The sequence below is a fragment of the Dipodomys merriami genome, unplaced genomic scaffold, assembly GCF_024711535.1.
Source record: "Dipodomys merriami isolate MVZ:Mamm:240054 unplaced genomic scaffold, mDipMer1.0.p SCAF_8, whole genome shotgun sequence".
In the NCBI taxonomy this organism is placed as follows: Eukaryota; Metazoa; Chordata; class Mammalia; order Rodentia; family Heteromyidae; genus Dipodomys; species Dipodomys merriami.
Window position 1 is genome coordinate 6,435,508 of NW_027206401.1, and position 12,212 is coordinate 6,447,719.

A 12,212-nucleotide genomic window follows, 5' to 3' on the forward strand; every position below is an offset into this window, starting at 1 on the left:
CTAGGATTACAGGTGTGAGCCACTAGTACCCAGCAACTCTGCTTTTCTAAGTATTCGCCTCATCATCTGCAAAAAATATTGGGATAAGAAGAGCTTCCTTGAGTAACATCTCTGAGGTTTAAAAGCAATAGTTCATGTTATGTCCTCAGCATAAAACTTGGCATAAAAAAAGCCATGTTCCTGCTGGAGTTACTATTAGCCATTTGCTTTTCTCCTTTCAATTAAATACAAGTTATTTTAGCCATGGTGATGTTATTTTGTGGATAAAACAGGGCTGAGCATGTAGTACAAACATGCTATGTACTTCCTTATCAGAGTAATTATACTGTACAAGAACTTCTGAGGGCTTCCCACTGCTCATTACAATTACTTTTTTGCACTAGTAATAATAATTTTAAAAATCTTAAGGAGGCTGAAGCAGAAAGACCACAGAAGCCCAGAAGTTCAATACCAATACCAGCCTAAACAACTCAGAAAGATCCTGTCTCAAAAAACCAACAATGAATGAACAAACAAAACAAACCCACAAAACAAAAACTTACCATCTCATCCCACACATATTATTTAATATCATGTATCAACAGGAAGGCATCTAGATGCAACAGAATCATGAGTAACAGCAGCTCAGACAAGTATAGGCTTTACTTTTCCACAAAACTGGAAGTCTAGAGCCAGGCAGATATTCTCATTTGTATATGGCTGCCTAACAACCAGAGTCAGACTCTCCTGTTCTCCCAGCCCCTCCTCCATGGCCTCCTAGCCACACCTTATAAACTAAGTATCGGGCAATGCTTGTCATGCTTACATTGGCCAGTCAGCTTCTTGCTGTTATCTCATCCATGTCTCACAAGGAGCTGAGTAAACAAGCAGTTAGCTCTTTTGGCTCTTGTGCTGTGGCAGACTACACTTTCCAAAGATGGCTACACTAACATATCTCTCTCCACATGTTCTTCCTACACTGCAACACTGAAATTCCTCCAGGAAGATGGATCTGGGTTCCTCCCTTTAGAATCTGGGCAGGCTCTGGACAACAGTGAAAGTGATTCAAGAGCAAGTTAGGTGGTAGGACAAAAGGTAAACTTCCGTTTCCCCTTAGACTTAATAACTTTGAAGTCTGAAGCTCCAAGTGAAGAACCTGGCTGTGCTGCACACAGACAGCACAGGGTTCTATGGGGCTGGTCAAGCTTAGGCAGCAGATGCTGTAGAGAGCAGCCTTTAGCCCACACTAGCACTCGACTCTGGACTCATGACAAGCCTCACCTAGAACTACCAAGTGAGTTTTTCCCCCAAGCCAGAAGTCCATGAACGACTTCTGGAAGGAAGGGTTATCTGCTAAAGTGCAACGGAAGCTTAGGCAGGCAAGAGTTGTGTGGAAAAGGAGGCTGGGTTAGCCAGGGTCAGCCACTGCCACCTCTGCCTGAGGTTGTCCATCTGCTGTAGACCTCAGCACTTTGGGCCTCCATGTTATTTCTGGCCTCCAGCTTCCATTCATCCTTTGCTGGATTCTAGCCCTAGCTAGCAAAGCAGAGGTTTCTTCTGCTCATTATCCAGTCTTATTACTTCCATTAAGCCATGTCCATCTCCCTTATTTCTGACTGATATATTTTTTTAAATTACTTGTTAGTACAGAGGTGATATACAGAGGAATTCCATTTACAGGAGTCAGGTAATGAGTATGTCTCCTTTCATACAGTATCTCCTGTTCTCTCATTATCTCCCAGTCCCTCCCTCCCATCTCTACCTACGAGTTGTACAGTTCACTTTCATCAATGTCTAGTGGGCTCCACTGCTACACTTTTTCACCCTTTTCCCTCCAGTTCTGGATCCTATTGAAGATATACACGTGAAAACACCATAGATAAGGTAAAGAAGACAGAATCATCAAAAACTGAAAAGTCTTTTGTTCCCGTATCTTGAAGTTCATTTCAGTATGTATATTATTTTATATAAATAAGAACAGGCACTTAGGCATTGAGCCTTTGTGACTCTCTCCTAAAAGTATCTTCTTTTGGTCTCACTGTGAGTTCCAGAATCCTTTGTAAACTGTCATATCCCAGTGCGTTTTAGAACTTCCACACACCAGACAGAATGTGTGCCACTGGTCTCTCTGAGCTTGCCTTGCCTCACCTAACATGATTTGTTCTAGTTCCATCCATTTCCCTGCAAATGACATTATTTTATTCTTTCTAATGGGTATGTAAAATTCCATTGTATATAGGTACCACATTTTTTTTTTTGGTCCACTCATCTATTGTGGGCATCTAGGATATTTCCATATATTGGCTGTTGTGAATAGTGAAGCAATGGATATTGTGAACATGGATGTTGCAAGATGTCCTTAACATATCCTGGCTTATGATGTTCAGGGTAGATGCCTAGGAGTGATTGGCTGGGTCACAGGGAAGGCCTGTGTTTAGTTTTTTTGAGGAACTTCCGGACTGCTGTCCAGAATGGTTGTACTTGTTTACATTCCCACCAACAGTGTAGTAGGGTTCCTTTTTGAGACAGATATTTTTAATTTTGCTTACACTGAGTCACATTTTTCTTTTCCCCAGATATTTTGGTTTCTTTAGTATGAGTACTTGTTTGTAGAGATCTCAACATAGTCCTACATTGCAGACATTAATTAAGAGCTGGCTATGGCAATGTGAACCAGATAAGCCAGCTACTCAGGGGTCTAAAGCAAAAGTACACTGAAGCCTGAGTTCAAGGCCAGCCTGGGTGACAGGATGAAAATAAAAAAGGAAGGGAGGTAGGAAGGGAGGGAGAAGGGGAAAGGGAGGAAATACATTAAAATTTTAAAGTCGTTTTTTAACTTATTTGAGAACTTGCTTTTTACTGGTACCAAGACTTGAACTCACAATCTTACACCTGCTTGGCTCATTCTTGGTACTATAACACTTGAGCCACGTCTCCTCCTGCCTAGCTTTTTGCTGGGTAACTGGAGAAAGAGTCTCATGGACTTTTCTGCCTGGCTTCCTTCAGGCCACAACCTTCCAGGTCTCAGCCTTCTGAGAAGCTAGAGAACATGAATACTTTTAACACTTAAGTTTATATAAGCATAGCAAGGCCATAGTTTTAAAGAGAGGAAATAACACCCTGATAAGTATGCAAAAACATTTTAAAAAATCCTTAATCAGCTACTTTTCAGAAAATACCACATCTCAGACCTGTTTTAAAACAAAACTATAATGAGTCCTAAGAGGTACTACTCATGAATAAATTCACTGTTGAAAAGCTGAAATCATGAATTCTAACACAGAGGTAGTTAGCACAATATTTTCTATATTCACAGTATTACTATTGTTGGAAAAGAGGCAATGTTCTTATAAGCAATTCGGACTATCTCTAAGATAATAATAATATAAAAAACCTGAATCTTTTAGTGCATGGTAAATGAAGAGATGAACTGTGCTGCCTAAGCTGTCTAACTTGTGTCTAAGGGTAAAAGTGGAACCCGAGACTCTCCCTTCTTCTCTCCACCAGGCAGCACTAACATGAGAGAACACAAAATGGCAAGCAGATCCTATGAAATGAATGAGGTAGTTATCTTCTTTGAATTTCATGTCTTCTTTAGTTTCTTTCCGTTCTTGGAAAATCACTGCAAATCACTAATACTACCCATATATGCAATAATATCCACATTTGTCATTCACTCCTAGAAAATATCTGCTGCTTACTTCTGATCAACCCTGCACCCATGCAGACCTCTGCATGTTATTAATAATAGTGTCTTCACCACACAACTATAACAAGAGAAAATCTGCAATCAAAGCTCCCAAATAGCAGGATGTGTCACCAGGGACATTTGCCAGTTCCCTAGCATGGTGAGCTTTTCTTTTTTTATTAATTAATTAATTTACTTATTTATTTATTTATTGTGAGAATACCATGCAGAGGAGTTACAATTACATGGGCAAGATAACGAGTACATTTTTTATCAAGCATTGTTTCCTCCTCTTTGTTTCCCCTTCCCATCCCTTCCCATACCCCCCCACCTCTCCCACCTGATCCTCCCCTCCCCCCACCCGCATGGTGAGCTTTTCTAAACAAAGAACAACCCTTCTCATACCCATCTTGGAAGAACTACAACCCTGCACACCCTACACTCATTGGTAAGGCCTTCTAAACTCCCTGACCATTTGGAATCTACCTAGTCTCCATGGACCAGTTTATTTCTTAATCCACATCTCCTATTACTGATACATAATAGGGGCTCAATAAGCATCTGCTAAATATATCAGCAATAACACAACAATAAGCCTCTAAAAATACATATTACAACACAGCTGACAGATTGATATTATGACTAAATCCTTAAGAAAATCTACGTTAACTGAAGAGGTTAAAGAGAAAGCTTTTGCTCTTTTTTATAATCTCTTAAACTGATCCATTTGTGTCTTCGATCTTCAGAAGGTTGTACAAGAATGTTACAACTTGAAGTCTCCATCACTTCTGGATCAGAGCCAGCCCTTCCATCATTCCCCCCATCCCATCTATTTTCTCTCTCCAAACTCATTTTACATTTCCCACTTCCTTGATCACATATGTAAGGTGCGTGCTCTTGCTGTATTTGTGCCTTGTTCCCTTTTTCATTCATACCCCCTTGTACTAGTTGGTGGGAGTCTGCTTCTTTCTTACAACTCCATATTGCTCCCAAGGCCTACTGACCACCCTCCCCCATAGGCCCCTCTTAATTCTCAGGAAAACTTCACCCCTGACCTCATCTGGAAGTGCAGGACTGTTGGCACCAGATGGACATCACAAATCCTAACGAGAATAGGACAAAGGTATTCCAAAGATCTCAACCTCAAATGCATGGAAGCGCTAAGCCCCCCCACACTCCCTGCTCCTCGTTTCTCCGAGACCCTGCTTCCTGTTACAAGGTGACCCTCTGCAGCCATGATTAAAGCCTGCTCTGGTGTGTTAAGGTCTCTGCCTTCTTTCTCTCCTTTGGTCCACTCGATCTTTCCCTAACATTAGTCCTTTGGTTACAATCTAGTTTCAGCTTCTAATATTTGTTTTGCTAAATTGTTAATTGTTCAAAAGGTTTACTGCCTGGAGTTTCACTACTGCATAGGCCATACTTGGAGTCAAGTAAATCATAAGCTTGGAGTGAACCTTGCAGTAGCAGCTAAGGCTGCCATAACCAGATCAATCCAATGAAAACCATTCATTTCATACAGAAGCAAACTCTGTGAACGGCAAGTGGAACTGAACACATTGTTATGTAAGTCTGGTCCAGGTACAAAGCAACCTGGGGTGAAGGCCCCTCCTTGCAATCACTGTGCAAGCTGCATTCTGGAAGAGCATATTCAGTCTCACTGGCAAGCACTCTCCTTGGCTTCTCAAAGGAACACTGGGCCAGAAGGCAGGACAGGTGGTAGAGAAGGCCAGCTCCGCCCGTCTCCTGCTGCGTCTGGGAGAGTGGCTAAGCTGCTCTGCCACTTGATCTTCCTGATAAAGCTCCTGCCTCAGAGAGCTGTTAGGGTTCAACAGGTGAATATATGAAATGCACAGAAATGCACTGCACAGAATGTGGCCTAGAACACAGCAGTAAGAACATAGAAGTGTAAACTAGTTTTGCTGTTAATTCCTGTTACCATCATTATTACTAGATTCAACACTTTCACTCACACTGAAGAACTTTATCTGTGAAACCTATCTTACAGTTCAGCTCCCACTCTACTCTTATTTATTACCTACTTTCATCTTCAGGTTCTTTCTGAGCAGAGCCAGAGATATCAGGTCTCACTCAGTATTAGCATATACACTGACAGAAAATACTACTGAGAGTCAGGCACAAAGGCTCAAGTCTAATCCCAGTGACTTGGGAGGTGGAGATGGGAAGAATCACTGTTCCAGATCAGCCTGAGGAAAAAGTGAGCAAGACTCTCCCATCTCAATTAATAAGCCAGGCACGATGGTGTGCATCTGTGATCCCAGCTACATGGAAGATAAATTGATGACATTCTATTCAAAACATAAATAAAGGGCTGGGAGCAGAGCTCAACTGGAAAAGTACCTGGCCTAGCAAGCATGAGTTCAAATCCTAAGAGCGCCTCCCCCCCAAAAAGAAAGATACCAATAGCTTCCATTACTACTGAATGATCTAAATATTGACTTGATTTCCTAGTTCTTTATATTTTTGCTTAATGTTTTCTAATTTCTGTAGTGAGTACTTTTTCAGAATATGAAAACTGAAACAGCAAGAAACAAACACATTGCATATTCTATGACTGGCAATAAAATGACAACGTGGTGTCTAAGATGGGAGAACCATCAAAAATCCTGGGGGAAAAAGACTGCTGGCAGATGCGGCCTTGAGCCCCACATGCATTGGTAATAATTTCATTTTAAAAGTTAGGCTAGCTAGAGGTTAAAGGCTTATCATTTTAGACTTCATGCTATCATTAAGAACAATGATTCTTAACCGTTACTAAAGTTTTTCAGAACCTTTCAATCATATTATACTACTCAAATTCTTCAAAATAGGAACTAAACATTTTTGTCATATTTTCTTTTGCAAGGCAGATACAGTGGCACAAGCCTGTACGCCCAACACTTGAGGCTGAAGGGTTATCACATAAGCAAAGCTAGCTTTACTACAGTGAGACCCTATTGCAAAAAATAATAAAGACAGCCAATCCTTCTCTCTCTTCCACTTTCCCTTTCACTCCCTTTACACATACCCCCCTCTTCCTTTTTGTGCTGGTACTGGGGATTGGACTCAGAGCCCGATACTGTTCCTTAGTTTTGTCTCTCAAGGCTGGCACTCTCTACCACTTGAAGCCACAGACCCACTTCTGACTTTGGTTAACTGGAAATAAAGACCTTTTTCACCGACTTTACTGTTAGGGTTGGCTTTGAACCACAATCCTCAGAATCTCAGCCTCCTGAGTAGCTAGGATTAACAGGTGTGAGTCACACATACCAAGCCAGACAAACTCTCTTGAAGCATTCCACTTTAGAATACACTATTGTTGGTAAAATGTGTGGTGGACTTCTGACTAAAATACCACTGAGTGCTTTCTAGATGTGGTACTGGGATTTGAACTGAGGGACTCATGCTTAAAGCACGCCTTTCTCCTCTGGTTATATTTTAGGTAAGATCTAGCCACCCTGGAAGGTCACCTTCCTATTTATGCTTTACTTCTTAGCTAGGATGAAAGGTATGTACCACTACATTCAGCTTCTTCAGTTGAGATGGGATCTTGTAATTTTTTTTCTTTTTGGCCTAGACTGGACAGGAACTTCAGTCCTTTCATCCCAACCTCCCACATAGCTGAGATATCACACATACATCATCATACCCAGCTATTGGTTGATAAAGGGTCTTGTGGGCTTTTACCCTGGCTGGTCTTGAACCACAATACTCCCAGTCTTAGCTTCCCAAGTAGCTAGGATTAGAGGCATGAGCCATTTCCCTAGCTTGAGATGAATCAAACATATTAAAATCCAGAAATGTAAATGGTATTACATGTGTCCTGTGGCACTCTGACTTTGGACACATATGATGGAAAACCAGAGCTCAAAGTGAACTTATCAGCTGCCACAATGAGGAATCCAGTGAGTCATGATGAGCTTTGGCTGTAGCCTGGGCCTGGCCCAAACAAGGTCACAGGATACCACATGGCTCAGTGTTCCAAACCCCCCACGTAGGCCTCTTCTCTGACTCCTCATGCTGGAATACAGATGTTGCAATGCCACACCTCACATTTCCCATCATTCAAGTCCAGTGGGGAAGAAACAGAGCTTTTGTTCATCAATGTGCAACTTATCTTTACCTCATTGCTCTGACACAGTCATGACCCTGTGTCACAATTGCTGGGGCATAGAAAGCCTACGCCTAGGTCACTGGTACCTCAAAGTGGATGGGGTTCCTAGCCAGAGTTCCAATGGACCTGCCAAAAGATGAGTATAAAACTACAGGTGTCCATCACACTGCCACATTTCTGAAAGGTTCAGACCTTAAGTAAACTGCCTGTATCAGAGCTACTGACTCCACCAATCTTTTGTCCCTGCTGCACAACTTACAAAGCAGAGAAGGTGTCCTGTTCACATGACAGGCCCCTGCTTCACATTCATTACCTCCGTTCTCTGAGGGGTTTCCTAATACTCCCTAATAACACCTCCTTAGCAAAACATGCAGGACAAATGTGAAGAAATCCTATCAGAAAACGTAATTTTGAGGCTGCCTTCTTTATGGTTTGAGTGCATGTCCTACATAATGGCACAAAACTGAAAGGCCCCAAGAGAGGCAGAGAAGCACACTCCTCTGGTCCTGTCTCTTTGCCTCCCCATTCCTGCCCAGAGCAACCACTTGTCAGCTCCTCCATAGTTTTCTGAGAGGTACTTTATGTCTACTTGGATGTACAAGTGCATGGTTTTTCAAGGAACGTTAGCATGTCTTCGGTACCTTGTTGGTAAAAGCATACCAGAAACGCACTTGGCCCCCACCTTTGGAAAGCTCAAGTGAAAATGTGCAGTACAAGACAAAACAAAACTTTCCACGTGGACCAAGGATGTCCTCGGTCACAGGATTCTATTCCTGCCTCCTTTGCTCTACACCAAGGCTGATTTAAAGCCTCTGGGATGTTTTTTAAAAGTTTGTTGTTTGTTTTGCAGTACTAGCCTTTTAACTCAGGGCCTCACATTTGCTAGATAGGTATGCTACCACTTGAGCCAAACCCCAAGCCCTTTTTTGCTTTAGGTATTAGGTAGCACACCAGTTCTGGGGCTTGAACTCAAGGCCTAGACACTGTCCCTTTAGCTTTTTCACTCCATGCTGGAGCTCTACCACTTTTGCCACATTTCTACTTCTGGAGGTAAGAAAGTCCATGAGTGGACTTTCCTGCATGGGTTGGCTTCAACCCTTGATCCAAGATCTCAGCCTCCTGAGTAGTAAGGATTATAAGTGTGACCCACCGACACTTGGCCAGCTCATACTGCAATCCTCCTACATACCACCAACTGTTCAGCTGGGTTTATAAGCGAGCAAAATTATATTCTTTGGTAAGATAAGGTCTCACTAACTTTTTGCCTAGGTTGGCCTCAACCCTCGTGCTCATGATAGCTAGGATTATAGGCATAAACCACAATACTATGTAAAAAGTTTTAATTTCTTAAGTCTAATTTACAAACTACAACTTATTTTTATAGTGGTGTAAAGATAGAGGGCATTTTTTGTGTGTGTCTAGTCTTTTTTTTGGGGGGGGGGGGCGGAGAGGGGGGAGGACTGGTCCTGAGGCTTGATCTCAGAGCCTGGACACTTTTACTCAAGGCTAGCACTCTACCACTTGAGCCACAGTGCCACTTATCTTTTTCTGGGTAGTTTATTGGAGATGAGTCTCACAGATTGTACTGTCCAGACTGGCTTCAAACCACAATCCTCAGATCTCAGCCTCTTGAGTAGCGAGGATTACAGGCATGAGCCACTGGTGCCCAAGCTTGTCTAGCCTTTTTGTATGCCTATTTTGTAAAGTGGATCCACACCTCCAATTCCAGACACCATATGGCTGCTTCCTTGCTAGCTTACTTTTCAAAACTGTTAGCTGCAATGTTGGCAGTTCTTCACTAAACATTATTCATAAAACATAAATAAATAGCTCCAACAATTATCCACAAGAGACTTTAGAAGACTATGTAAAAGTGACTTCTACCTCCTTCTTACATAACATGATCCCACTCCTGTCCCCCCCAGGACATGAGCCCCTTTAGTAAATAGCCAGACTGCTCAGCATCAACAATACCTTCTTTGGGAAAATGAAAAGAAGCCCTCAGTTCCCAGGAAGTTCTTTTGGGAACATCCAGGTCTTTGAAGTCACCCCAAGGGAAAACAGATGGAAATGGAAAAAAGAAAAGAAGATGGTGGCTAGCTCCATTCCCACAGATACCATTTTGTTGGGACAATAAGGACAAGCCAAGTCAATATTCCTATGGCTTTTATTTTCCCCTCAAAGGCAAAACCAGCTTGGAAAACACTAACTGGGAAAGCAAATAAAAACTGGAACAACTTCTATTGAGGCCACAATCCTTTGGATTTCTTTTTTACCGGCCAAGTCTCACTACATAGGTTAGGTTGGCCTTGAACTTGCTATCTTCCTGACTCAGCCTCCAGAGTGTTGGAATTACAGTCACAAGCCATCATGCCCAGCTACTTCTGCACAACTTTTGAGCAAATGATTCATGATCTTGTTTGGCCCAGATTGATCAGGAAAGAAAATTACAAGGGTGATAACAACATGCAAAACGCCCAGCTTCACTAGTAACTTCTCTCACCACCTGGCACATCTGGGAAGTTAGAACATGTGGAACTAGAAGGGAACTTCAAGATAACTTCAAGATGAAGAAAAAAATGGAAAAAAAAAATGAAGAAACCTTGACAGAATACTTTTTGGATCAAGATTTTTTTTTTTTGGGGGGGGGGTTCGGTCATGGGGCCTGAACTCTGGGTCTGGGTGCTGTCCCTCAGCTCTTCAGCTCAAGGCTAACACACTACCACTTGAGCCACAGCGCTACTTCCGGCTTTTTTCTTTTTGTTTATGTGGTGCTAAGGAACCAAACCCAGGGCCTCATGCATGCAAGGCAAGCGCTCTACTACTGAGCCACCTTCCCAGCCCCTGGATCAAGATTTTTAATACCACTAACTCCACTCCAAATGACAGTAATGTCAGATAAAATATAGAAGAGACTCATCTTTACAAAACAAGAGAAATGAGAAACATATAACAACTTCGGTCCTCAGCTCTCAACCTCCTGAGTAGCTAGGATTACTGGTGTGAGCCACAAGCACCCAGCTGTTTATATTTATCTTTACTCTTACTGTTCACTATAGAAAGCCTGGATGTAAGCATTTACTGAGAACCTTCTTGAGGATCAAACACTATACCAGGTATTTTCATCTACAAGGTAAACATATATTGCCCTACTTAGTCTTTACACAGTCCTGTAGGGTTCTATGTCCCTGCTTTATAGCTAAAGAAGTATGCTAGGGACTATACAGCTAGTGGTTACAGAACTACATATCAATTCAAAGTCTGATTTAAAATTCTATGTTCAAGCCGGGCGCCGGTGGCTCACGCCTGTAATCCTAGCTACTCAGGAGGCTGAGATCTGAGGATCACGGTTCAAAGCCAGCCCGGGCAGGATAGCGCCCAAGCCCAGAGTTCAAGCCCCACGACAAAATAAATAAATAAATAAATAAAATAAAATTCTATGTTCAGCCAGGCTCCAGTGGCTCATGCTTATAATCCTGGCTTCTCAGGAGGGTTGAGATCTGAGAATCGCAGATCAAAGCTGGCCCAGGCAGGAAAGTCCATGAGACTCTTATCTCTAGTTAACCATCAGAAAACTGAAGTGGTGCTGCAGTTCAAAGTAGTAGAGCACTAGCCTTGAGTAAAAAAGTCTCAGGGACAGCACCCTGGCCCTGAGTTCAAACTCCATGCCCAACCCTCCTTCTCCCCCTCAATAAAAATCCTATGTTCTTTATGTCATAGCACCTTTTATCTATCCTTTCAAAAGATCAGAAAACATGGACAACTGAGTATATAGATTTATATTATCACTCTAAAGTATCAAGCATCTAATACAACCACTTTGGAAAGCAGTCTGGAGGTACCTCAGAAAGCTAAATATAGACTTCCCCTACGACCCAGCCATACGACTTCTAGGCATCTACCTGAGCAACAGGAACCAGTATACAACGCCACATGCACCTCCATGTTTATTGCAGCACTGTTCACAATAGCCAAGATATGGACACAACCAACCCAGATGCCCCACTACAGATGAATGGATCCAAAAATTGTGTTACCTATATACAATGGAATATTCTGCAGCCCTAGAAAGGACAAAATAATGGCATGGAAATGGATGGAACTAGAAAAAAACATTTTGAGTGAGGTAAGCCAAGAGCAAAGAGACAAATGAGACATTGTCTCCCTGGATGTTAAACCCAAAATGTTAAGGAGATAGCACAAAGTAAACAGGACTCAAAAAACAAAGAACTTCCACTCATCTTGTCATATCATTACTAAATGACCTCATGCTGCTGACCACATATATGGTATATATGCACACAGCTGAGGGAAACTAGGAGGACACAGAGGGAAACAAGGGAAAACATACAACAGCGGGACCCTTCAACTGAACTGGACATTGATGAAAACGAACTACGCAACTCAAGGGCATCGATGGGAGGGAGGGAATGA

At 42.2% G+C, this 12,212-nt stretch overlaps 1 protein-coding gene and 1 long non-coding RNA gene across 5 annotated transcripts in view; one reads left to right on the forward strand and one right to left on the reverse strand.

Moving 5' to 3' along the window:
* Tulp4 (TUB like protein 4) overlaps nucleotides 1–12,212 on the reverse strand; it is a 140,767-nt gene that overhangs the window by 83,584 nt on the left and 44,971 nt on the right. The gene's annotated exons all lie outside the window — the stretch shown is intronic.
* On the forward strand, nucleotides 2,094–4,892 carry LOC138819208 (uncharacterized). Of its 2 annotated transcripts, none has more exons than XR_011369362.1 (4): nucleotides 2,094–2,193; nucleotides 3,487–3,542; nucleotides 3,663–3,827; nucleotides 4,687–4,892. It is a non-coding gene; the product is annotated as an uncharacterized lncRNA (long non-coding RNA). The 2 variants fall into 2 exon arrangements; XR_011369363.1 differs by having other exon boundaries at nucleotides 4,705–4,892.